General features: G+C 47.7%; 1 pseudogene across 1 annotated transcript; it reads right to left on the reverse strand.

The window, feature by feature from the left end:
- Positions 1–24,119: 24,119 nt before the first annotated feature.
- LOC149128030 (large ribosomal subunit protein eL36 pseudogene) lies at positions 24,120–24,501 on the reverse strand (annotated as a pseudogene). The gene has a single exon (XR_016229666.1). The product of XR_016229666.1 is annotated as a large ribosomal subunit protein eL36 pseudogene (transcript).
- Between the last annotated feature and the right edge of the window lie 1,968 nt (positions 24,502–26,469).

Raw genomic sequence — 26,469 nt, forward strand, 5'->3', positions numbered from 1 at the left:
TGTATTTATTAAATAAAAGTTTTCTAAAAAAAAAGAAAGAAAGAAAGGCAGAAAGATCAATGTTTCTTAGATGCATCAAAGAATTGAGGTCACAGGGGAATGGCAGCTGCCAAACCTAGAGGAAGAGGTGGATTCTGAGAATCGCATCTCAACAGGGGAGGAGAAGCCCAATGCTAGAGCCAGTAGTGATGGGAAGGCCTGAACTGTAATTGGCCAGTTGCTGGAGGCTCAGTGGGAACAAGCTTGAAGGTTAAAACTGTCGGGGCTTGGCTCTGTGGCATAGGGTATGGAGCCACTGTCTGCAATGCTGGCATCCCATATGGGTGCCCGTTCAAGTCCCAGCTGCTCCACTTCTGATCCAGCTCCTGCTAATGTGCCTGGGAAAGCAGTGGCAGATAGCCCAAGTGATTGGGTCCCTGCACCCATGTGGGAGACCCAGATAAAGTTCCTGGCTCCTGGCTTTGATCTGGCCCAGCCCTGGCCATTGCAGCCATCTGAAAAATGAACCAGCAGATGGAAGATCTGTCTGTCTCTCTCCCTCTCTCTCTCTCTCTTTTATTTGACAGGTAGAGTTATAGACAGTGAGAGAGAAGACAGAGAGGAAGGTCTTCCTTCCGTTGGTTCACTCCTCTAATGGCCGCCACGGCTGGCGCTGCGACAATCCGACGCCAGGAGCCAGGTGCTTCTTCCTGGTCTCCCATGCGGGTGCAGGGCTCAGGGACTTGGGCCATCCTCCACTGCACTCCTGGGCCACAGCAGAGAGCTGGACTGAGAGGAACAACCGGGATTAGAGCCCGGCGCCCATATGGGATGCTGATGGGGCAGACGGAGGATTAACCAAGTGAGCCATGGAACTGGCCCCTCCCTCTCTCTCTTTCTGTCACTCAGCCTTTCAAATACATATGTAAAGGTTTTTTTTTTTTTTTTTTTTTTTTTTTTAAACACAACTCTGGTGGCCCAGTCTTAGGGATCCCCACACTTTCCTGAATTTTATCTACAGGAGTTGAGGTGAAGATTGGAAGAAAATCCCTAGAGCTTCCAGCAGGGGAGGGGAAAGTGTTTCCCGCCTCACCTGAAGAGAAAACCAGAAAAGCCCCAGTGCACTTGCCAGGGGCACAGCGCGGGGCACAGGCTGCTCAAGGCTGAGCCCTGATCACAGGAGTATAGAGTTCGTCCCTCCCCTACACCTTCCCACATCAGCCCGGCTCCCCCACATCAACAGTGGGCTAGGCTGCGAGAACTACAGGGCCCAGTTCTTATCCCGAAAAGGAGCCCCTGGGGAGATCCAAAGAAAGCAGGGACTTCCAATCCGAGCACATGAGAGGCTACTTTAGCCCCTAACATACACGAGTGCAATGAACAGTAACCGCAGCTCAGCTCCTGGCCGGATCATCCGAAATCCTCGCACGGAGGCTGATCAGCCTCATGTGGCCTGACTTTCAACAGAAAAAGGTAAGGCACGCTTGGGGCTGGCACTGTGACACAGTGGGTTAGCTGCCACCTGCTGCCACTGGAATACCATGTGAGTGCTGGTTGCAGTCTCAGCTGCTCTGCTTCCAATCCAGCTCCCTGTTAATGCACCTGGGATGGCAGTGGAACATGGCCCAAGTGTGTGGGCCCCTGCACCCACATGGGAGACCTGGATGGAATTGGAGGCTTCTGGCTTTCCCCTGGCCCAGCCCTCGCTGTTTCAGCCATTTAGGGAGTGAACCAGTGGTTGGAAGATCTGTCTGTCTCTTCCTCACTCTCTAACAATCTGCTTTTCAAATAAATTAAATAAACTTTTTTTTTTTAAGGGAAAAAACTTAATTTGAAGAGACAAAGCAGTCAGCAGAACTAGACTGAGATATGGCAGAGATTCTGGAGTTATCAGACTAGGAATTTAAAATAATGATAGTTAATATGCTACAGGCTCTAATGGAAAAAGTAGATGCTATGCCAAAACATAGAGATAATGGGAACAGAAAGATGGAAAGTCCAAGAATCGGAAGGAAAGGCTAGAAATTACAAATTCTATAACTAAAGTGTAGAATGCTTTTGGTAGGTACATTTTGGTAGGTAAATACTGCCAAGGAGAGAAGCAGTGAGCTTGAGATATGTCAATAGAAACTTCTCGAACTGAAATGTGAAGAAAAAAAAAAAAACCAGAATGAAAAAGACACAACAGATCAACCAAGGACTATGGGACTATTACAAAAGATAACTCACGTGCCATGGGAATACAAGAGAAGAAAATAAGAAAAGAGCAGCAGAAATATTTGACACAATAATGGCTGGGAATTTTCCAAAAATGAATGAAGTCTCAATCGAGTCATAGCCGTGGCGGGAATCACTAGGTGAGAGTGGGAATGGGGAGAGGTGGGGATGTCAGAGCTACCTGGAGGACTTCTGTGACTGATTGCCAGGCTAGAAAGCCTTGGAAGAGGCACAGAAGGGATTAGCAGGGGCCAGTGCTGTGGCGCAGTGGGTTAACGCCCTGACCTGAAGCACTGGCATCCCATATGGGCGCCAGATCAAGCCCCGGCTGCTCCACTTCCGATCCAGCTCTCTGGTGTGGCCTGGGAAAGCAGTAGAGGATGGCCCAAGTCCTTGGGCCCTTGTATCCACGTGGGAGACCTGGAGGAAGCAGGATCCTGGCTTCAAATCAGCACAGCTCCGGCCATTGTGGCCAATTAGGGAGTGAACCAGAGGATGGAAGACCTCTCTCCCTCCCTCTCTGCCTCTTCTTCTCTTTCTGTGTAGCTCTTTCAAATAAATAAATCTTAAAAAAAAAAAAAAAAAATGAAGGAGCAGAGAGGAAAACTAGGAGACTGATGTGCGACAATGAATGAGAGTAAAGAAAATGGCCCTTTACGGCTAGCGCTTCCGATGGAACACTGTATCTCTAATTTCACTTGAAAACAGAACTTCAGATTGTTTCCTAAAATTTTACCAACCATCTCTGTAAGTATCTGTATTCCCTCACCAATAGTAGGTGATATCAAGCGGTATTTCTTGTGTTTGCTAATTTTTTTTAAAGTTTTATTTATTTTATTTGAAAGCCACAGTTACAGAGAGGGGTGGGAGGGTAGAGAGAGAGAGGTCTTCCATCCACTGGTTCACTCCCAAAATGGCTGCAACGGTTGGAGCTTAGCCAATCCGAAGCCAGGAGCCAGGAGCTTCTTCTGGGTCTCCCACGTGGGTGCAGGTGCACAAGGACTTGGGCCATCCTCCACTGCTTTCCCAGGCCACAGCAGAGAGCTGGATCAGAAGTGGAGCAGCCGGGACTCAGAAGGGTGCCCATATTGGATGCCTGCACTGCAGGCGGCAGCTTTACCCGCTACGCCACAGGGCTGGCCCCATAGACCTTTCAGGTTCCATTTAAACATGATGAGTTGAATTGGGGGTTTGTATTTATTTCCTTGAAACATCACAAACATGAATAAAGATTTTAAGAAGGCATAAAACAACAGGAAGGGAGAAACAGCAAGCAGAGAAGTGTGTATGGTGTTTGTGCCATTTCTGTAAAAAATCTGGTGAGAGGCCAGCATTGTGGTGCACTGGGTTAAGCCACCGCTTGCAATGCAGCATTCCAAACCAGAGGAATTCCATATCCCACCCAGCTTCTTGCTAATGTACCTGGGAAGCAGTGGATTATGGCCCAAGAACTTGGGCCCCAGCTCCCCCGCGTGGGAGAGCTGGGGGTGGAGTTCTTGGCTCCTGTCTTTGGCCTGATTCAGACCTGACTATTGCAGGCATTTGGGCAATGAACCAGTGCTTGGAAGATCTCTTTCTCACTGCCTTTCCCTTTCTCTGTCACTTTGCTTTTCAGATAAATAAATCTTTTTTAAAAAAATCTTTATGGGAGAATGTAAAATAATTGTGCATATTTGTTAAAATATTGGTGTTGAGAGGTGAGATGGGAGTTGGGGAAGGGGTGGGATAGAGACTTCAGGGTGTAGTTTTTTGGGGGTACTTTCGAAGTTTGAATGCTATACATGTTTTGTGTGTTCCAAAATAAATGACTACAATTTAAATTTTAAAAGTAAAATATTTTCCAAGCAGCAAATAGTCGTTAAACAACTAATTCTATAAGCAACTATATTCCACAAAGGCACTACCCAAGGTTCCGCGGTAAACCCTGAGGTGTGTGGGGCTGCTGAAGGCGTGGCCGGCTGGAGGAGGAGAGGGCACTTCGGACAGGAGGTCAGCAGGGGCTGCGTGCTGAGGCGGGCACGGGCAAGGAGGCCAGTGGTGCTCGAGTTTTTATTTATTTTTTTTTTTAAAGCAAAAGTGCTTACGTGTTTACTTTTAGGCCATTCTACTAGTATGGAAGCACAGAAACAAAGGGAAATCATTTTCCCAATAGAACACATCCAGTGTCCAGGAGGCGCGAGTTTCAGCTTGATAGGGTAAAACGACAGTGACCTGTACCCGCCACGTGCAGCTCTGTGTGCTAAGCCTTCTAGTTGTGAAGGTTTTGCAGTTGCATTTCCTTGTGTGTTGCTATAGCAGCATTCCGTTCGTTCAATGGACAACAATACTCTTTCCCATCATGGCGTATGCGTTGGTACACACTCCCTTGTAGGTGGGGCTCCGTCTGTATCTGCTGGGTGTTTCTGAAACTCAATATCTTAGCCAGATTCTACTTACTGGTCAGCTTGCACGGCGCCGTACACTTTGATCTTTCAATGGCTGCCTCAGGACCATAGAAAGAATTACAGACCTAATTCTACCATGAACAGGAGAAGGCCTGCTGAACCTCGGCCTGCATGTGGAAAGAGTCTGGTGCTGTGACCATAAACTCTGTTGATTTTTGAATAATAATTCATTTTTAAAAAATGTTTATTTTTTCATTTATTTCCATCTACTTGAAAGGCAGATTGACAGAGAGAGAGATCTTCCATCTGTGGTTCACTTTTATTTATTTATTTATTTTTATTTTTATTTTTTGACAGGCAGAGTTAGTGAGAGAGAGAGAGAGAGGAAGGTTTTCTTTCCATTGGTTCACTCCCCAAGTGGCCGCTACATCTGGTGCGTTGCAGACGGCACGCTGCCAGGTGCTTCCTCCTGGTCTCCCCTATGGATGCAGGGCCCAAGCACTTGGGCCATCCTCCATTGCACTCCCGGGCCACAGCAGAGAGCTGGCCTGGAAGAGGGGCAACCGGGACAGAATCCGGCGCCCCAACTGTGACTAGAACCCAGGGTTTCGGCGCCGCAGGTGGAGGATTAGCTAAGTGAGCTGTGGCGCCAGCCCACTTTTTTTTTTTTTAAGTTTTATTTTTGTTTATTTGAAAGGTAGGGTTACAGAGAGAGAGGGAGAGACATAGCTTCCATCTGCTGGGCCACTCCTCAAATGCTGCAACAGCCAGGCCTGGGCTAGGCCGAAGTCAGGAACCCAGAGCTTCTTCTGGGTCTCCCATGTGGGTGCAGGGGTCCAAGCACTTGGGCCATCTTCTACGGCTTTCCCAGGTGCATTAGTAGGAAGCTGGCTGGGGACTGGAGCAGTCGGGACTTGAATCAGTGCCCATATGAGATGGTGGCATCACAGGCAGTGGCTTCACTTGCTATGTCGCAATGCCAGACCCTGATGGTTCACTTCTCAAATGCCTATGAGAGCCAGGGCTGGGCCAGATTGAAGCCAGGGACTCCATGCAGGTCTTCTGCAGGAGTAGCAAGGACCCAAGGACCAGAGCCATCACCTGCAGGAAGCTGGATTGGAAGCAGAGCAGCTGAGACTTAAATCAGCACTCCGATATGGGATGCAGAGTGTTCAGCAGCTTAACCCACTGCACCACAACTCCTATCCTAAGTAGGTAATATTCCAGGCCAAAAGACATGTTCTCGGGAATGGGCAGTCCTACCCAGCTACATAAATTGTTACCCATACATGACTCTGGAGGCCTGGATTTTCTGGGTTCAGTGACAGCAATCTGTTTTTGCTGTTGTTTGTTTTTTAAGATTTATTTATTTTCACTTGAAAGGCAGAGTTACAGAGAGGCAGAGGCAGAGAGAGAAAAAGAGGTCTTCCATCAGCTGGTTCACTCCCCAAATGGCTGCAACAGCCAGGGCTGGGCCTGTCCGGAGTCAGGAGCCAGGAGCTCCTTCCAGGTCTCCCATGTGAGTGCAGGGCTCCAGCACTTGGGCCATCCTCTGCTGCTTTCCCAGCACATTAGCAGGGAGCTGGATCAGAAGTGGAGCAGCCAGGACACTAACAGGAGCCCGTACGGGATACAGGTGCTGCAGGCAGGAGCTCAACTCCAGAAGCCATGGCACTGGGCCAGCAGGAGGATTTTGAGCACTGCTCTGTGACCATGGGGTTTTATACGGAGTTAGAGGCATGACTAGATTTCTGTGTTAACTAAGAGAATTCAAGAAAGTAGCTGATTATGAAATAAACATGAAAAATATACTTTCTTTCCACTGTAGAATATTAACAAGATAGGAAAAGAAAATATATTCCATAAACAATGGCAACCAAAGCTACGAAATAAGAGGAAATGGGAGATAAAGAAAGAATAGAACTGTTTTTGTAGATTAAAAACAAAAACTAGAGTCATTTCCATTTTCTTCAACTGTTGTTTCTTTTTAACAATTAATTTACTGATAAATACAATCTTCAGATAGAAACGGCCCTCCCTAGAGCCAATAGAATGGTTGCAAAAAGACCTGTACAGGAGTATTCTGGTAACTGTAGAGTTCCAGAAGTAACAGCTACTAAGCAAGAGAATCGGTGGGCAGCAGACTTCTCCTCACCTGCACTGGGTGGCTGAGGGCTGCTCACAGGCCCAAAGGAAAACCTGATGAACTGCGTCTTGGAGAGAAAGGAATTCCATAGCAGCAGGTCGCCCTCACCCATCCCTGCAGTGGAGGGCTTGTGGTCCTGGGTGGTCTTTGAGTCATTCCACAGGAGGAATTCCCAGGGGAATGCAAGGAACCACCCTCTGCTTCCCCCTAGGTTGGGAGGGCGACTGGACATCTTACCTGAAATGGTGTGGCTACCAGAAGAGTGAGGATGGGTTTTGCAGTCAAACAGCATTTATTAATTAACAATTTCCTGAGTCCTTGTGTGTGCGTGCCAGGCACTGGAAATAATCGTGATCAAAATAGACATACTTGTTCCTCTGGAGTGTGTATTCCAGTGAGGGAGACGGAAAATAAATACAGCTCCACAATTCTTTATCACCAGCGACGAAATTGAATAGCTCTGAAAACCAAGAGGTGTGCGTGTGTGTGTGTGTGTGTGTGTGTTGTGTTGTGTGAGTTTGATGTAAATTGATTTGACAGGAAAACCTGACCTGAACTAATGTGAAACAATTTAGGTATTTATCCATCCCAATTAGTGAGAATAGTCACACACTGTACAGCAGAAATATTACTGGATGTGATTACAGGATGGTGCCGGTGTGGCCTATTATACGTACCCTATTCCTTTCTGAATTTTGAGAAAGTCAGAATTACGAGACACACCTGGTCCCACAGCCGACTAAGGGATGGCTGATAATGAGTAAGTGTCCCGCAGGTACAAGTGGTAAAAGGTGCCGTCAGAAGACCGGTGCTCCAGGGGCGAGCAGTCCTGATTTCTGGGTGAATCCGGGCCCTTGGACTTGCGCTGCGTTCTTGGCGTCGCTCCTGGAGAAAGATTAGGCAGAGGGAGGTGGTGAGCGCGGAGAGTGGAGGTGTGGGGAGGGCGTTTCTGTCCTAAATGAGGTGGTCCTAGGAGCCCGTGCCAGTAAGACGATGATTTGAGCAGAGGAATGGGAAGGGAGCCACGGCGAAGTTCACGCGGCTGTCGGGGAGGAGAGCACTTCTGGCAGAGGGCGGAGCGCTCGCTCAGGTCCGGGAGAAGGAAGCGCGCTGACAGCGCCTGCGTGCGCAGGGCACAGGGCCGGGAAGGCGAGGTGCGCAGTCCCCCTGCCAACCAAAGGACCCCAGCCTCCTTTCTGACATGAGAAGCGGCAGAGAAAGGATCTGACCTGGGTTACAGAAAAACCGAGCAGGCTTAGAGGGCCTGTGTCGTGGAGGGAAGATAGCGAGTGAGGTCGCAGTAAGGGAATCCGGAGGCTGTTGGGAGACGGTGGTGGTTTGATCAGGGTGGTGGCAGTGGAAGGGGAAAACAGCGGTCAGATACAGGACACTTTTCTTGTCTTTTTTTTTCTTTTTTTTTTTTTTTTGACAGGCAGAGTGGACAGTGAGAGAGAGAGACAGAGAGAAAGGTCTTCCTTTGCCGTTGGTTCACCCTCCAATGGCCGCCGCAGCCGGCGCACCACGTCGATCCGATGGCAGGAGCCAGGTACTTATCCTGGTCTCCCATGGGTGCAGGGCCCAAGGACTTTTTTGGGTCATCCTCCACTGCACTCCCTGGCCACAGCAGAGAGCTGGCCTGGAAGAGGGGCAACCGGGACAGAATCCGGCGCCTTGAGCGGGACTAGAACCCGGTGTGCCGGCGCCACAAGGCAGAGGATTAGCCTAGTGAGCCGCGGTGCCGGCTGACACTTTTCTTTTTTAAAAAAGATCGATTTATTTAGGGGCCGGCTCTGTGGCGAAGTGAGTAAAAGCCACCGCCTGCTGTGTCAGTATCCCATATGGGCACTGGTTCGAGTCAAGGCTGCTCCACTTCTGATCCAGCTCTCTGCTGTGGCCTGGGAAAGCAGTAGAAGATGGCCCAAGTGCTTGGGTCCCTGCACCTGCATGGGAGACCTGGAAGAAGCTCCAGGCTCCTGGCTTCGGGTCAGCCCAATTTTGGCCGTTGCAGCCATCTGGAGAGTGAACCAGTGGACGGAAGAGCTCACTCTTAAAAACAGATTTGTTTATTTGAAAGTTGGAGTTACAGCGAAGAGGGAAAGACAGAGAGAAAGGAGAGATATCTTCCGTCCACTGGTTCACTCCCCAAATAGCCGTAACAACCAGGACTGCCAAGGCAACTCTGGGTGGTGAGGGTGTGAGTGTTGAGTGCAGGGAGAGCAGGCGGCAACCTTGTTCCTAAACGGTCTTTTTATTGTTTTATAAAGACAATGTTCAGAAGCATACTTCAAGAAGTTGATGGAAAATAGAATTAAAAGATAACTTTATTTTGAAGGAAAAAAAATGTGAAATCTATGCATGCAAAGTATCTTCTAAAACTTCTTGGAAAAAACTGTATATGGATTTCAAAATGTTTTTACATGAAAATAGATGGGGGGGGGCGGGCACTGACATTGTGGCACCTGGGGTTAAGCCACCACCTGCAATGCCTGCCTCTCATATGGGCACTGGTTCAAATCCTCGCTGTTCCATTTCTTACCCAGCTTCCTGCTAATGCACCTGGGAAGGCAGCAGGAGATGGGTCACATACTTGGGTGCCTGCCTCCCATGTGGGAAACCAGGATGGAGCTCCAGTCTCCTGGCTTTGGTTTGGACCTGCCCTGACCATTGTAGCCATTTGGGGAGTGAACCAATGGGTGAAAAATCTCTCTCATTCTCTCTCTCTCTGTCACTTTACCTTTCAAATAAATAAATAAATAAATCTTTATTTTTTAAAGAAATTTATTTTTGTTTTGAAAGGCAGAGTGATAGAGAGAGGTAGAGACAGAGAGAGAGAAAGAGATCTTTCATTTGCTGGTTCACTTCCCAGATGGCCACAATGACCAGGGCTGGGCCAGGCTGAAGCCAGGAGCCAGGAACTTCTTTTGGGACTCCCATGTTGGTGCAGGGGCCCAAGGACTCTAACCTGCTATGCCACAGTGCCAGCCCCAAATAAGTAAATCTTTAAAAAGCGAGAAAACACATTCTAAAAATAAACAAGTAAAAGTAAACTTATTTTTAATTCCATTTCCCCAATAATATTTGAAAATACCCTCATATCTAAATTCATGCAAGTGTTAATTAGTTGCTTTGTCCACCATCGTTTCAGGGATGTTTTCCTTCTTGCTGAAATAAATCATGTGGCTGTTTTGTTGTTTGTTTCATTTGTTTTTTTGAAAGGCAAAGAAACAGAGACAATTGCCATCTGCTGGGTCATTCTCCAAATGGCTGTAATGATAAAGTGGCCAAACTTGGGAGCCAGGAACTTAACCGAGGTGTCCCATGAAGGTGGCAGAGATCCAAGCACTGGAGTCATCACGCCTGGTCCCCAGGGTCTGCATTGCAGGTGGAGTCAGGAGCTGCTGACTCCAACATGGAAATGACATGGTATGGGAATGACATGGATGCAACACAGGTGTCATAACCAGTGTCTTAACCACTAGGCCAAAGCCCCAGTGTGGCTGTTCTTTCAATGAAATTCTTTTGGCCATAAATTCCCTAACATTTTATTTACATAGAAACGCTTCATTTTAGGGGCCAGCTTGGCGGTGTTAACAGATAAAGCTGTGCGCGACACCAATACCCCATATGGATGCCTGGAAAGCTGTGGAAGATGTCCAACTGCTTGGGCCCCTGCACCCACGTGGGAGACCTGGAAGAAGCTCAACTCCAGCCATTGTGGCCATTTGGGGAATGAGCCAGTGGATGGAAGATCTCTCTCTCTTTCTGTCTCTCTCTGTAGCTCTGCCTTTCAAAAAGAAGAAGAAGAAGAAGGAAAAGAAATGCTTCCTTTTTATTGCAAGACCGTGTGCTTCATCAAGTTTGACATCTATTTCTCCCAACCCTCCATACCTCCTGACTTCTGTACCCATCTGTGTGAGTAGCTGTCATTTTTTGGAAAAGATCTGTCTTCTCTCTGTGTGTGCGTGTTAAATGTTCTTTTTGCCTTCAGTGTATCCTGCAGTTTCACAAAAATATGTATAGGAGTGGGTTTATTTTTGTTTACCACTTGATATATGTTGTGCTCCTCTGCAGATTCCTGTCTTTTGTCTGATCTTGGAAATTCATAGTCTGATGTCTTTAAGCATTACTGCTCCTCCATTCTCTGGCTTTCTGTGATAATGATCACATGAATATTTCTCTTCCATAGATATCATCTCCCACATATTTTTATCTCTTTGTCTCTCCTAGTTGCACCCTCGATAAAATCACTGGTTCTGCCTTCCAGGTCAGGTGTTCTCTCCTCCTCCCTCCCTGGAAACTGTTGCACTATATACTACTGATTTTTAAATCTCAACAACATTTCTAATTTCCAAAAGTTCTATTTGTCCTAAATCTATATATATGAAATACATGAAGCTTGTATAACTTAAATAAAATTTAATGAAAGGAAAAAAAAAGTTCTGTTTGTTTTTTCTGTGCCACCTAGTTTTACATTTCCATCTTTTAGTTTGCAAACAGGTTGTATTTTATCTGATAATTCCAACATCTAAACTCTTTAGAAGTTCATTGTCATTTGTTATGACTTGTGTCTCTGTGGGTCAGTTGCCTTTGTTGCAAACTTATATTTGGTTGATCTTAATCCATGGTTATCCTGACTTTCCTCAAAAGAGGATTTATATGTGCTTCTGTTATTGACTGGGAGGTGCCATCCAGATGTGAGAATTTTAGGGAGTGTGTGCTTGGCACAGTGGTTAAGACCACACTTGGGATACAACATTCCATATCAGAGTGCCTGGGCTTGAGTCTCAGCTCCATTCCTGATTCCAACTTCCTGCCGACATGCATGCTGGGAGGCAGCAGGGGAAGCTTCAGGTGCCTGGTCCCTGCCGCCCATGTGAGACACATGGATGGAGTTCCTATCTTCCAGGATCCAGCCTGGCCCAGTCCTGGCTGCTGCATACATTTAGGAAGTGAAGCAGAAGACAGAGGACCTGTCTCTGGCTCTCTTTCTCTCTGCCTTTCAAATCAATAGAAAAAAAAAAAAAAAAAAAAAAAAAAAGATGTGATGCAGCTGAATTCACAATAGTTAAGGTATGGAATCAACCCAATGTCCATCAAATAAAGACTGATTAAAGAAATTATGGGATATGTACTTTATCGAGTACTACACAGTGGTAAAAAAAATTGAAATCCTGTTGTTTGCAACAAAACAGATAAACTGGAAAACATCATACTTACTGAAATATGCCAGTCCCAAAAGGACAAATATCATATGTTATCCCTGGTCTGTGAAAACTAATAGAGCACCTATAAGTAATCTTATAGAAGTGAAATTGACACTTTGAGATCCAATGATTTTGAACAGCCCTTGTCTTGACTATTGAGGAAGATTTTTTTTCCATACAATTTTTGGAACTCTTTATTTAGTATAGAGTTAATCATATGTGTATAAAGTTATTGAAAATAGATCTTACTTGGGCCGGCGCCGCGGCTCAATAGGCTAATCCTCCACCTGCGGCATTGGTACACCGGGTTCTAGTCCCGGTTGGGGCGCTGAATTCTGGCCTGGTTGCCCCTCTTCCAGTCCAGCTCTCTGCTGTGGCCCAGGAGGGCAGTGGAGTTTGGCCCAAGTTCTTGGGCCCTGCACCCCATGGGAGACCAGGAGAAGCACCTGGCTCCTGGCTTCGGATCAGCACGGTGCACCAGCCGCAGCGTGCCAGCCTCAGAGGCCATTCATTGGAGGGTGAACCAACGGTAAAGGAAGACCTTTCTCTCTATCTCTCTCTCTCTCACTATCCACTCTGCCTGTCAAAAAAAAAAAAAAAAATAGATCTTACTAAAAAATAAGAATGAGAATAGGAGAGGGAGGAAGAAGAGAGGTGGGAGGGTGGGAGAGTGAGTAGGAGGGCTGGAATAGTAGGAAGAATCACTATGTTCTTAAAATTGTACTTATGAAATGCATGAAGTTTGTATTCCTTAAATAAAAGGGTTTATTTTTTTTGGGAAAAAGACATTATGCTAAGAGAAGAATGCACTTAAAAAGACTGCATTGTATTGCATGTGTGTGAAATGTTCAAAATATGTAAATACAGAACAACTACAGAAGTAGATTAGGGGCTGGCACTGTGGCTTAATGGATAAATCCGCCGCCTGCAGTGCCAGCATCCCATATGGGTGCCAGTTCAAGTCCCAGCTGATCCACTTCCGATCCAGCTCCCTGCTAATGCCACTGGGAAACAATAGAAGATGGCCCAAGTCTTTGGGCTCCTGCAACCCATGTGGGAGACTCGGAGGAAGTTCCTGGCTCCTGGCTTTGGTCTGGCTCAGCCCTGGCTGTTGCAACCAATTGAGGAGTGAACCAGCAGATGGAAGACCTCTCTCTCTGTCTCTCCCTCTCTCTGTAACTCTGCCTTTCAAATAAATAAATCTTAAAAAGAAGAAGAAGAAGAGCTAGAGTCATGACTCTAGGACTCTGGCTTGCTTTACAAAAAAAATCAAGAAAATGAAATACATGCTAAAAAAGAATATTTGGTTAAAATCTATCATCTATTCATTATTAAAGTTAAATAGAAAAAGTAAAATTAACAGAACTATTTGTTACTGAGCTAGGAATAAAGGGAATATTCCCTGGGGTGGGCACTGGGTGTGGCATTAGCAGGAAGCTGGAGTCAGGAGCCAGAGGCAGGTGTCAATCCCATGTGTCCCAGTAAGGGACACCAGTACCCTAACCAACGTCTGAACCTGAGGCCACACACTTGCCCCTGAGTTGACCTTTGAGTTCTGTTTTCCATGTACTTTTTGAAGTATCCTCAAATGTTCCTCCTTGACCAGCTATTGATACATAACATCCAGAAACTCACAAAACCTGACAGTTTCAATGCAGAAAAATACAAACAGATCAAGGAGAATCAAGGTTCATTTCAGATCTGTGCAAAGTGGGATGTGTAAAGAAAGATTAAATTTAAACTCCTATATAAATTCCCGGTGCAAAAACATTTTTTGCAAAAATGCAAAAACAAATATGAACATGTAAATTATTATAAGAAGATATAGGAGGACATTTTTATATTTTTTGAAATATGTGCATGTGAAAGGTAAAGAATTACTCTCCATCTATTTTGGTATAAATCCAAAAAAAGAAGAATAAACTATTCATAGACGAAACACTAGACAACATAGGACACACATAAAAGTGAGATGTTCAGCCTCATAGTAGTCTGGGAAATGAAATGAAAGTAATACTTATTTTCTTTAACTCTCATATTAACAAATCAAAAATGATTGATAATTTTCAAGATTGGTATTTTTTTTTTAAGATGTTTTAAAGAGAGAGAAGGAGAGGCAGAGAGAGAGAGGTCTTCCATTCCCTAGTTCACTCCTCAATTGGCCTCAGTGGCCGGAGCTACACCAATCCAAAGCCTGGAGCCAGGAGCTTTTTCTGGGTCTCCCACATGGGTGCAGGGGCCCAAGGACCTGAGCCATCTTCTACTGCTTTCCCAGGCCATAGCAGAGAGCTAGATGGGAAGTGGAGCAGCTGGGACTCGAACTGGCACCCATATGGGATGCCGGCACTGCAGGTGGCAGCTTTACCCACTACACCACAGTGCCGGCCTCTGGTGTATTCTTATACATTATTGGTACCAGGATAAAATCTTTAACACTTAAAGTGATTTTTTTTAGAAAGATTTATTTATTTGAAAGGCAGAACTATAGAGAAGAAGGGACAGAAAGATCTTGCATACCTTGGTTCATGTCCCAAATGGCCTCAATGGCTCTGAAGCCGTGAGTCTGGAACTTTGAGTCTACCATGTGGGTACAGAGATCTAAGCACTTGGGCCATCTTCTGCTGCTTTCCCAGGCCATGGGAGAGAGCTGGACTGGAAGTCAAGCACCTGGGGTTTGAGCCCATGTTCATATGGGATGCAGGCATTGCAGGTGGTGGTTCAACTCAATGAGCCACAATGCCAGCCTCATTTAAAGTGATTTTGATGACAGAGTCTATATCAAATACTAGTATGCTTACTTTTCTTTTCCTAAGATTTATTTATTTATTTGAAAGACAGAGAAAAGAGAAAGAGGGAGGGAGAAGGGTGGGGAGAGGGAGAGGGAGAGAGGGAGAGAGAGAGAGAGAAAGAGAGAGAGAGAGAGAGAGAGAGAGAGAGAGAGAGAGAGATTTTCCATCTGCTAGTTTACTCTCCAAATGGCTGCAAAAACCAGGGCTGGGCCGGGCTGAAGCCAGGACCCAGGACCTCCATTCAGGTCTCCCCACCCGGGTGGCAGGAACCCGAGTACTGGGCCGTCATCCACTGCCTCCCAGGGGCATTAGTAGGAAGCTGGTTCAGGAGCAGAGTAGCCAGGACTCCAACCAGGCTCTCCAGGATGGTGTGCAGGCTTCCCAAGTGGCAGCTTAACCTGCTGTGCCACGACACCGGCCCTAGAAACTCCAGTTCCAGCAAATTACTTCCAGAACTGCTCTAAAAGATGCACACATTTATTTGATATTCATAGCTAGTGTTCTTTTCTCAGAGTCATCTGTGTAGTGTCATGTTACCTGCTTTTTCTAAGCTATAATCTTTTAAAAATATTTTTGTTTATTTGTTTTCATTTTATTTGCAAGGCAAAAAGATGAAAAGAGCCCCCCCCCCCCATGCTGTGGCATAGTAGGTAAAGCTGCCTGCCACCTGCAGTGCCAGCATCCCATATGGGCACGGGTTTGAGTCCCGGGTGCTCCACTTCTGATCCAGCTCTCTGCTGTGATCTGGGAAAGCAGTGGAAGATGGCCCAAGTCCTTGCACCCCTGTACCCACGTGGGAAACTCAGAGGAAGCTCCTGGCTCCTGGCTTCAGATCAGTGCAGCTCCGGCCGTTGCAGCCAATTGGGGAGTGAACCAGCAGATGGAAGACCTCTCTCTCTCTGCCTCTCCTCTTTCTGTGTAACTCTACCTCACAAATAAATAAATAAAATCTTTTTTTTGAAAAAAGAAGAATGTGTGAACTTATCACATATTTATTGTCTCAGCAGATGATGCTGTCGTCTTGCTGAGTGATGCTCCTCTCTGCTGTTTGGTTCTGTTCCATTTTTCTATCTGGATACATTCTTTCCTCCCCCTCTGTTTATTGATCCCAATGTAGCTGCCACTCAATGGTTGCAGATCTCTCTTGGACTCCAGGCCTCACGCTTCATCTCCGGTAATGTTTGAAGTGTAAGGTTTGCTTGCTGTCTGTTGGGACCTCATTTTGCATCCTGAGAACACTCATCTCAGCCTCCATCTCAGCTCCTGAGCTGTTTCTGCTCAGCCTTCAGGGGAGAAAGGCCCCTACCTTCCCCCTGGGTTTGGCCTGTCCTGTGCTAACTGTTGGTAATTGGTTCCTGTCAGAACAATGAACTTCCACCTCTCACTGCCTGCTGCGCTTTCGCAGAGGAAAATGACTGCACAGCCTGGCTTGCTTCTGGGACTCTAACCATTTCCTTCTGCCAGACAACAACCAGCCAACCAGCTCCCGGGAAAACCGTGCTGAGCAGGGCTCAGGGCTGGCCAGAGCAGCCCCAGTGCCAGGATTGAGCTGCTTCTCCAGACCGTGTCCTCTGGGTCAACCCTTGAGTTCACCCTGAAATGTGTACGGCCTGGCCCTGACCTTCGTTCTCCCTCAGGTGGTCTGGACCTGACCAGGCCCCGGCCAGCAGATAGAGAGGGAATGTAGCGTGAGCTCCACCCCACGGCACAGGAATTTGGACTTGCCACTCTGGAGAGAAGTCCCAGTAAATTTGCATTCTTATTGGTCCAGGGTGGGGGCTGGGGGAGCAGGAGGCGGCCCTATCCTAAGTCCTTTCTGGGCTTTGCCTTTTAATCCCCAGTCCCACCACCCCCACCCCCAGGCCAGAGTATTGTGGCCTCTTCCATTCTTTCCCTATCCTGGGCATCCCTCTCACTGGTGGTCCTCCCCAGACAAGGCAAAACCTTTTTCTCCCCCTTTTCCTATGTTGCCTTTTGGCTTAGGGAATGCTGGGAAGGTTGGTACTCACCCAGATCTGGCAGGGTTGGGAAGATTTCTGCTCCAAGGCACTGGGCAGAATCCCCAGGGCTTGGTTGGAATTTCAAAAGATTTGCAAAGCTCTCGCAGCAGGAAGCTCCACTCTCTGACATTCAAGGTGTGTTTTCTGGCCTGGCATTTGGGAGGCTGCCCAAACAGATAAAAATCTACTCCCAAAGTGCCCTCAAGTGGTCCTGCAGTGCACTCCGGTGAAATCCTTGGTAAGGAGGGCAGGGGGCTTTCTTTCCTCAGCCCTGCTGGTCAAGAGAAAGGAATTTCTGAGCCAGCCTGTCTGAGCCTATCTCCAGGCAAAAGTACCTGCACCCTGTGTGCAATGCGGTTGGCAGCACCCAGTACGAAGCTGCTGATGACCTGTTGAGACCTAGTGTCTGGAGGTCATCTCAATGGCCAGTTTCAAACTCCATAAGCAGCTCTTTTTTTTTTTTTTTTTTTTTTTTTTTTTTTTAAAGAGCTTTATTGGGGTTGGTGCCATGGCATAACTGGTAAAGCTGCCAGCTGCAGTGCTGGCATTCCATAAGGGCGCCAGTTGGAGTCCTGGCTGCTCTACTTTCGATCTAGCTCCCTGCTAATATGCCTGAGAAAGCAGCAAAAGATGGCCCAAGTGCTTCAGCCCCTGCACCCGCATGGGAGACCTGGAAGAAGCTCCTGGCTCCTGGCTTTGGATCAGCCCAGCTCTGGCCATTGTGGCCATTTGGGGAGTGAATCAGTGGATGGAAGACTTCTCTCTGTAACACTACCTCTCAACTAAATAAATACAACGCTCTTTAAATTTTTTTAAAAGAGATTTATTTATTTGTGTTTTTGTTTGTTTGTTTGTTTTTGTTTTGTTTTGTTTTTTGTTTTGACAGGCAGAGTGGACAGTGAGAGAGAGAAAGGTCTTCCTTTGCCGTTGGTTCACCCTCCAATGGCCGCCACTGCCTGCGCCTGCGCACCACGCTGATCCGATGGCAGGAGCCAGGTGCTTCTCCTGGTCTCCCATGGGGTGCAGGGCCCAAGGACTTGGGCCATCCTCCACTGCACTCCCTGGCCACAGCAGAGAGCTGGCCTGGAAGAGGGGCAACCGGGACAGAATCCGGCGCCCCGACCGGGACTAGAACCCAGTGTGCCGGTGCCGCAAGGCGGAGGATTAGCCTAGTGAGCCGCGGCGCCGGCTCTTTAAAATTTTTTAAAAGATTTATTTTTAATTATTATTTTGAAAGCCAGAGTTACAGAAAGGCAGAGAGAGAGAGAGAGAGAGAGAGAGAGAGAGAGTTCCATTCACTGGCTCACTCCCCAAATGGCTTCATTGGCCGGCTGGAGCTGCGTGGATCCAAAGCCAGGAGCCAGGAGCTTCTTCTGGGTCTCCCACGTGGGTGCAGGGGCCCAAGCACCTGAGCCATCTTCTACTGCTTTTCCAGGCCATAGTAGAGTGCTGGATTGCAAGTGGAGCAGCCGGGATACAAAACAAATCAGCACCCAGATGGGATGCCGGCACCGCAGGCCATGACTTAACCCTCTGCGCCACAGCGCCGGTCCCACATAGGCAACGCCTATGTATATCTTCTGTTAGGCTTTATCCATGCTTGGGAACAACGATCTCAGAGTGGAAGGATAATCTTGTCAAAAGGTTCAAGGGACCCCGGAGAGGAGCAGGGGCCTGTCAGAGCCTGAGGGGGAGGCACCGGAAGTTTGAGCATCTGGAAGCAAGGATGGGAGCTACATTCCCAAGCAGGTTGGGAAGCAGACATGGGGGGGCCCTCATCTCCCTCAACCCAGTGAGGTCTCCCCAGAGGAGGTCTGAGAAGGCAGAGTAGGTCCATCTAGCTGGGACATCAGCGAACTGCAGCCTGAAGCCAAATCCCACCCACAGCCTCGTTTTGTTTGTATGGCCCGAAAGTTAAGAGTAGCTTGTAAATTTTTTTTTAATGATTGGAAGAAATCAGAATAATCTTCAATGATACCCCAAATCCTGTGAAATTCAGATGTCAATATCTACAAGTGCAGCCGTCAGAGCCCACTCCTTGGCACGTCATGTATGGCTGCTGTGGCGCTGGCACTGCGGGGTTGAAACACAGACCGTGTGGCCTCTGGAAACCTGAAAGGTTTACTCTGGCACTTAACAGAAAAGATGTACTAGGCTTGGAGATCACAGAGCAAATAAAGGCGTTCATTTGGCATAGTTTGAAGCAGAAAAGGTTTTACCGGTAGGCTTATCTTTGTTCTATTTTTTTTTTTAAAGACTTTATTTAAAACACAGAGTTACAGAGAGAGAGGCAGGGAGAGGCAGAGATCCATTTGCTGGCTCACTTCCCAAACGGCCACTACAGCTGGAGCTGGACCAGATTGAAGCCAGGAGCCAGAGGCTTCTTCCAGGTCTCCCATGTGGGTGTGGGGGCCCAAGGACTTGGACCATCTTCCGCTGCTTTCCCAGGCACATTAGCAGGGAGCTGGATCAGAAGTGGAGCAGCAGGGACTCAAATCGACTCCCAAAAGAGATGGCAGCACTGCAGGCAGTGGTTTTACTGGGCTATACCACACCCCTCAATTCCTGTTGAGTTAAAAAAAATATCTCCCAGGAGCCAGGCTGTGGCGTAGCTGCCTGCAGCACCAGCGTCCCATATGGGTGCTGGTTCGTCTCACAGCTGCTCCATTTCTGATCTGGCTCCCTGCTAACACACCTGGGAAAGCAGTGAAAGATCTGGGGAGAAAACTAGCAGATGGAAGATTTCTCTCTCTGCCTCTGCCTCTGCCTCTCCCTCTCCCTCTCTCCTACTTTGCCTTTCAAATATTTAAATAAATCTTAAAAAAATTTCCCCAAATCACCATTATGTTATATCTGCAAATATGCTAACGAGATGGTTGGGGCAGCCATGGTCCAAGGGTATTTTTGCTTTTGCACGTTTTTCCCCTTTCCTCCTGCTGTCTTAATTTCACGAGAATGCCTGTCATTACTTTTAAAAGGAGAACGTGAAACTTTTTAAGACATTGATGCGATGCAACGCTCAGAGGCTCCCTCAGTTCCCCTAACAGGCTCCAGTGCCACCTAATTGTTTGCTGCACACAAAAGGTGGATCAGAGAAAAATTGCTTCTTTATTCTTCCCCTTTACCTCATCTCCCCCGCACCTGGGGAGTCTGGACGCCCAAGACCGAGTACAACATGCATCTGATGATGGGTTACACCAAAGCACACCAAGACCTAAATCCCCCCCAGATTTGTGGAGCTTTTCTATAGCTTAGCTAGATTTCTAATTGTCCTGCCACCTGTACTGAAATGTACAGTATGTGTTAATCTCGAATTCTTTTCTGTTTCCATAATCTTGCTAAAGTTTCCTGCACTCCAAGGGTAAATCCAATTTGGTCCGTGGATTTTAAAGACGGAGCCAAACTCACTTTTAAGATTTCAAGGCTGAAGGGTTTTTTTGGGAGGTGTTCGGGCAACCGAACACTCAGCACAGGTTTTCTTCTCTATGGTTGCCTTCCATTTGGACTGCATGGCTTCACACGCGTCCGTTGTCTCATCACAAGGTTCCCATCATTGCAGAGGAGTTTGGAGGGAGACATGTGAGCATCCCCCCAGCCAGCACGCTGAGATTCTGTTCTCCCCACAAATTATTCATCTGTAGGTGATAGTTGCTTGAGACACAGTACTTGTTACTTGTTTGTGTGACTATTTTTTCTGGTCAGGTTTATTTGTTTTTGATTTTCATTTAAGCCTCTATTTATTTGAAAGGCACAGTGAGGGGTGGTGGTAGGAGGAGAGACAGAGATTTCATTCCCCAAATGCCCGCAGTAGCTGGAGCGGGGCCACGCCAAAGCCAGGAGCCAAGAACTCCATCCTGGTCCCCTACGTGTGTGGCAGAGTCCAAGTGCTTGGACCATCATCTGTTGCTTCCCAGGCATATTAGCAGGAAGCTGAATCAGAAGCAGGAAGTAGCCAGGACTCAAACCAGGCGCTCTAATATGAAATGGGCACATCCCAAACGGCAGCGTAACCTGCTTGGTGCAAAGCCCAGCCCTGGATAATTTTAGAAGTGCTGTGTTTGAGTTTGCCATGTGACCACAGGCGCGTTGTTTAAGCATCGCTATCTTCCTGCATCAGGTTGGAATAGAGCTTTCTCTGCCCCGTGCTTTACTGGGCTGTTCTCAGGACTTGAACTTGAGGAGCTATGTAGGCATCTCTGAGAAAGTGAGGTGTTTGTGAGAGTACTCAGCGCTCTCGAAAAGGAGGCTTCCCGGCACTGGAGGAGAAGGGGCGATGTCGGTCAACAGGTACAGACGCTGTTACAAGATGGTCAATTCGGAGGCCAGTGGTTCACGGTTCTGTGTTGTATGCTTGAGCTTGGCTAAGAGAGTAGACCTCCTGTGTTCTCACCACACGTGGACATATGCAGATACGAAAAGATAACCATGGAAAAGGGAATGATAAAAACGGAGACCGGGTGAGGTGCTAGCTGTTCCCTGCGCTTGAATGTAGCTGACATCTCATACCAAAGCACCACGTCCTGCGCATGTCACACCTCGGTAAACACGGGACAAGAGAAGATTTCCTTGTGATTTCTGATTTTCCCTTGCCTGTGACTTCTCGCAGCCTGCAAACTTAAGGGAAGGGTCTCTCTTTAGTTGGAGATATTAATTAATTAATTTATTTATTTAATTTTATCTATTTGAACGAGTTCCAGAGAGAGAGAGAGAGAGAGAGAGGTCTTCCATCTGCTGGTTCACTCCCCAGATGGCCACAATGGCCAGGGCTGGGTCAGGCTGAAGCCAGGAGCCAGGAGCTTCTTCCTGGTCTCCCACGTGGGTGGGTGCAGGGGCCCAAGCACATGGGCCATCTTCCACTGCTTTCCCAGGCTATTAGCAGAAAACTGGATCAGAAGCTGAACAGCTGGGACTTGAACCAGTGCCCAGATGAGATATTGGCACTGCAGGTGGCGGCTTTACCTACTACACCACAGTGCCAGCCCCATATAAATAGCTTTTTTTTTTTAAATTATATGTAAAAGACTTGACGGAAGCTCATTCTTTCATGCAATAAGCATTGCACAGACCTGGACCTATGATCATGACTATTATTTAATAGTTAACTCCTACCATAGTAACATAAGGTTTGGTAACTCTTTAGTATGTGGGGGACATTATGTTAAGTGTTACATTTTTAAGTTGCAACAACCTTTGGAAGAAGTTAACCATTATTATCCTCATTCTAAAAATGTGGAAGCTGAGGCCCGGAGAAGGTGGGTAATATGCCTTAGCTCAGTGAGGTTAGAAGCCAGGATGCAGCCGGCGCCATGGTTCACTTGGTTAATCCTCCACCTGCGGCACTGGCATCCCATATGGGCACCGGGTTCTAGTCCGGCTTGGGGCACCGGATTCTGTCCCGGTTGCCCCTCTTCTGGTCCAGCTCTCTGCTGTGGCCCGGGGCGGGGGCAGTGGAGGATGGCCCAGGTGCTTGGGCCCTGCACCCACATGGGAGACCAGGAGGAAGCACCTGGCTCCTGGCTTCGGATCGGCGCAGCGCCGGCCATGGCGGCCATTTGGAGAGTGAACCAATGGAAGGAAGACCTCTCTCTCTGTCTCTTTCTCACTGTCTATAACTCTACCTGTCAAAAAAAAAAAAAAAAAAAAAAAAAAAAAAAAAAAAACAGAAGAAGAAGAGACTCCGATCACTAACCATCTATGGAACTTCCAGCAAGATCAAGCTGGGGGGTGGGAGGCCTACACCCAAGGGCTCTCATCCCCCCACCTGCCTTCCAAGGGTTCCCTGGGTGGGGGATTCTATCTGATGGGATTTTTGAGATTCCTGAGAACTCCTCCACCCCTCTTCAATACTTGACCCCACCCAGCTCTCCAGCAAGTAGTATCCCACTCACAAGGCTGCCCGCCATTGCAACAATGCTTCCCAAATCAGGGATGCCTGTGAGAAGCCCAGCTCCCCTGGCCCCTGAACTGAACACTCAAATTCAGTGGCCTGGGCCAGGACCCAGAGCCTATATTTTTTTGTTTGGTCTACAGATAAAATCCTTTTTTTTTTTTTAAATTTACTTATTTATTGAAGAGGCAGAGGTACAGGCAGATAGAGGGAGAGACAGAGAAAGGTCTTCCATCCACCGGTTCACTCCCGAAATGTTGGCAATAGCTGGAGCTGGGCTGATCCAAAGCCAGGAGCCAGGAGCTTCTTTCATGTCTCCTATGTGAGTGCAGGGGCCCAAGCACCTGGGCCATCTTCCACTGCTTTCTCATACCATAGCAGAGAGCTGGATGGGAAGAGGAGCAGCTGGGACACAAACTAGCTTTCATATTCGGCCACAGGTGGAGGCTTAACCTACTATGCCACAGTGCCAGCCCCCATTTTTGTTATTATAAGTTTTTGAGACCTAGTTTTTAGAGTTTGTTCTTTATTCTTTGTTTGAAAGGCAGAGTGACAGAGAGAGGTCTTCCACCTACTGGGTCACTCCCTAGGTGTCTACCACAGCCAGGGGTGGGCCGGCCTGAAACTAGGAGCCAGGAACTCCATCTGTGTCTACTATGCAGGTGGCAGGGGCCCAAGTACTTGGGTGATCCTCCCCTGCCTTGCCAAGTGCTTTAGTAAGGAGGTGGATTGGAAGCAGGACAGCTGGAACTCAAACCGGCACCCTGATAGGGGATGCCGGCGTCATAAGCAGCAGCTTAACTCGCCGTGTCAACATCAGCCCCTTGGACTAGCAATCTTGCACATGCGGAATGACCTTCCTCACATGCCCATTTTGATCACATCTACAGCAGGCAGCTCTCATCCTCCCAGCAAACCCCGGCTGTGAGAGAAGTAATAGCATATGTTGCAGACACAGGGTACTGTGGAGGTGCAGCAGTGCACCCGGCTCTACCGAGCCAGGCGGTGATGCAACCGATCCTGGAGAGGTCGGTAACCAGCACTGGATGTCTAGGCTAGTGATGAAGATGTCCACATCCCGTAATCCCGTATAGGATGTGCCTCAGTTCAATCCCTGGCTCTGGCTCTGGCTCCTGGCTCCAGCTCCCTGCTAATGCAGACCCCTGGAGGCAGGGCTGATGGCCCAAATAATAGGGTTTCTGCTTCCAAGCGGGAGACCTGGATCGAGTTCCCGGCTCCCAGGGGCTCTTGTGATCATTTGGGGGCTGGGGGTGAATCAGCAGATGGGAGCTCTTTCCATCTTTCTCTTCTCTCTTTCTCCCAAACAGAGCAATTTTTAAAAGGTCGATAACTATTCTCTAAGACTCTGCTTTCAGATAATGGGAGCAGGATAAGAAAAGTGGACCCATTCGGGGAGGGAAGTATGGTTATCTTCTTAAAACTGCACCTATAAAAAATGAAATCTGTTCTTTATTTATATATATATATATATATATATATATATATATATATATTTTCGCGCACTCGTTTATTGGGGCGGGCGGGGCTCAGTCCTTCTTGGCGGCCGCCTTGCGCATGGCGGCCAGCACGCTGCTCAGCTCCTCGCGCTTCCTCTTGGCGCGGATGTGCGTGCCCACCCTCTTCTTGATGAACTTGAGCGCCCGCTTGTCCTTGGACACCTTGAGCAGCTCAATGGCGCGGCGCTGGTAGGGGGCGAAGCCGCACACCTCCCGGATCATGTCCCGCACGAACTTGGTGTGCTTGGTGAGGCGCCCGCGCCGGCGGCTGTGCCTCGGCTTGCTCACGTTCTTTGTCACCTTGTGGCCCTTGTTGAGGCCCACGGCCATGGGGTAGCGCAGGGCCATGGCTGCAGCTTTCCGATGGCGGCCGGGCGGAAGCTGTTCTTTATATTAATAAAAATAAATTTCTATTAAAAAATAAAGTGAACCCAATGCTGTTCTCATTTACTGTAAGTTCCTTAATCAGAAGCAATGTTACGTGAATAAACGCAACAAAGCTGGCTCGGAGTCCACAGGTGATGGTTTCATCGAAACACTGCAGGCAGGAAGGCGCACAACCGTGTGCAGAGTAAGCATCCCTCTGAGCAAGACCACGTGATGCCAGCAGTACAATGAAGCTAAACGTATACAGCTTAGGATTTTGTTAACAGGAAGATCTTCTTTTTTAAAATTTATTTTTATTTATTTGAAAGGTAGAAACAAAGACTGAGACAGAAAGAGAAAAAATATTCCACCCACCAGTTGACTCCTGAAATGCCCACATAAGGTGGCCAAAGCCAGGAGCCAGGAACTCAATCCGGGTATCCCAGGTGGACAGCAGGGATCCTGGCACTTGATCCGTCACCTGTTGCCTCCTGGAGTCTGCAGCAGCAGGAAGCTGGAATCACGCAGCGCTGGAACTCGGGCTCAGGCACTCCAACGTGGGCCGTGGGCATCCTAAGAGGAATCTTAGTCACGGCGCCAAATGCCTGCACTGGGAACTTTTCTTTTTAAATACAAAATGCAGAGTAAAAGAGAAAATTCCATTTCGGTCTCTTCTCTTGCTTTCCCACTTCCTCTGTCTGCACAATCCGGAAAGGCTCACAGACTTGGACTGTTAGTCTCTGGGCTTCTTTCTCTGCTTTTTCCTCTCCTCTCCTGTACAACCATCTGTGTGCCTCTGTGCTGAGAGCTTTGTTCTTTAAATGTGACTGGGCTCCCTTACACATAACATTTTAGAGCTTTGTATCCAAAGTATTCTTCTTCATTAACTCTTAATGTTGCTTTGACATACATGCTTCTCGCTCCTCTCAACAGTGCATCCATCCCTACACCTACATCCAGATCTCTGTCAATATCTACATCTGTATCCATATGTAAACAATAGATCAGCCATGAACCCACTACTACACTACCAAATGCTCCATCTGTATTTGTATATGTTTTATCTATTCCAACCTCCTGCATTGCTTTCTATGTGGACACTTCCTGCATTTTTTTTTAAAAGATGTAATTGTTTATTTGAAAGAACTACAGGGTTTAGGGGGGCATCTTCCATCCTCTGGTTCACTCTCCAGTTGGCTGCAACTGTCATGGCTGGGCCAGGCCAAAGCCACGAGCTGGGAGCTTCTTCAGGGTCTTCCACATGGGTAGCAGGGACCAAAGCACCTGAGCCATCCTCCACTGCTTCTCTCAAGCTACCAGCAGGGAGCTGGATCGGAAGTGGAGCATACAGGACACAAACCAGTGCCCTTATGGAATGCTGGTGTCGCACACTGCAGCTTTACCCACTACGCCACAATGCTGGCCCCTGAAGTTTAACAAATAATATTCTAATTGTTATATTTTAATAATTTTAAAAAGTTGAAAGTACTTTGACTCATGAGAAAGTATAAAAAACAACACAGAGAGACCTGCATTGTGGTGTAGCTGGTTAAACCACGACCTGCAGTGCCAGCGTCTCACAGAAGCATTGGTTCAAGTCCTGGCTGCTCCACTTCCAACACAGCTCCCTGCTAGTGCACCTGGGAAAGCAGTGGAGATGCTGTTTTCCAGGCACATGAAGAGATCATCACAAGAGAGTTACACAGGGGCCAGTGCTGGGGCTCAGCAGGTTGGGTCACTGCTTGTGATGCTAGAATCCTCTTGCAGCGCCAGTTTGTGTCCCCGCTGCTTGCTTCCACCCCAGCTTTCTGTTGGCACATCTCTCACGCCCATGTGTGAGACCTGGCTGGGGTTCCTGGCTCCAGGTTTTGGCCTGGTCCAGGCCTGATAATTGTGGCCATTCGGAGAGTGAACCAGGCAACAGAGGATCTCTCATGTGTCTCTGCCTCTGTCACTGTGACTCTGCCTTTCACATGGATT

This window comes from Oryctolagus cuniculus, chromosome 2 (assembly GCF_051225735.1).
Source record: "Oryctolagus cuniculus isolate XC-2025 breed Fujian yellow rabbit chromosome 2, ASM5122573v1, whole genome shotgun sequence".
Taxonomy (NCBI): domain Eukaryota; kingdom Metazoa; phylum Chordata; class Mammalia; order Lagomorpha; family Leporidae; genus Oryctolagus; species Oryctolagus cuniculus.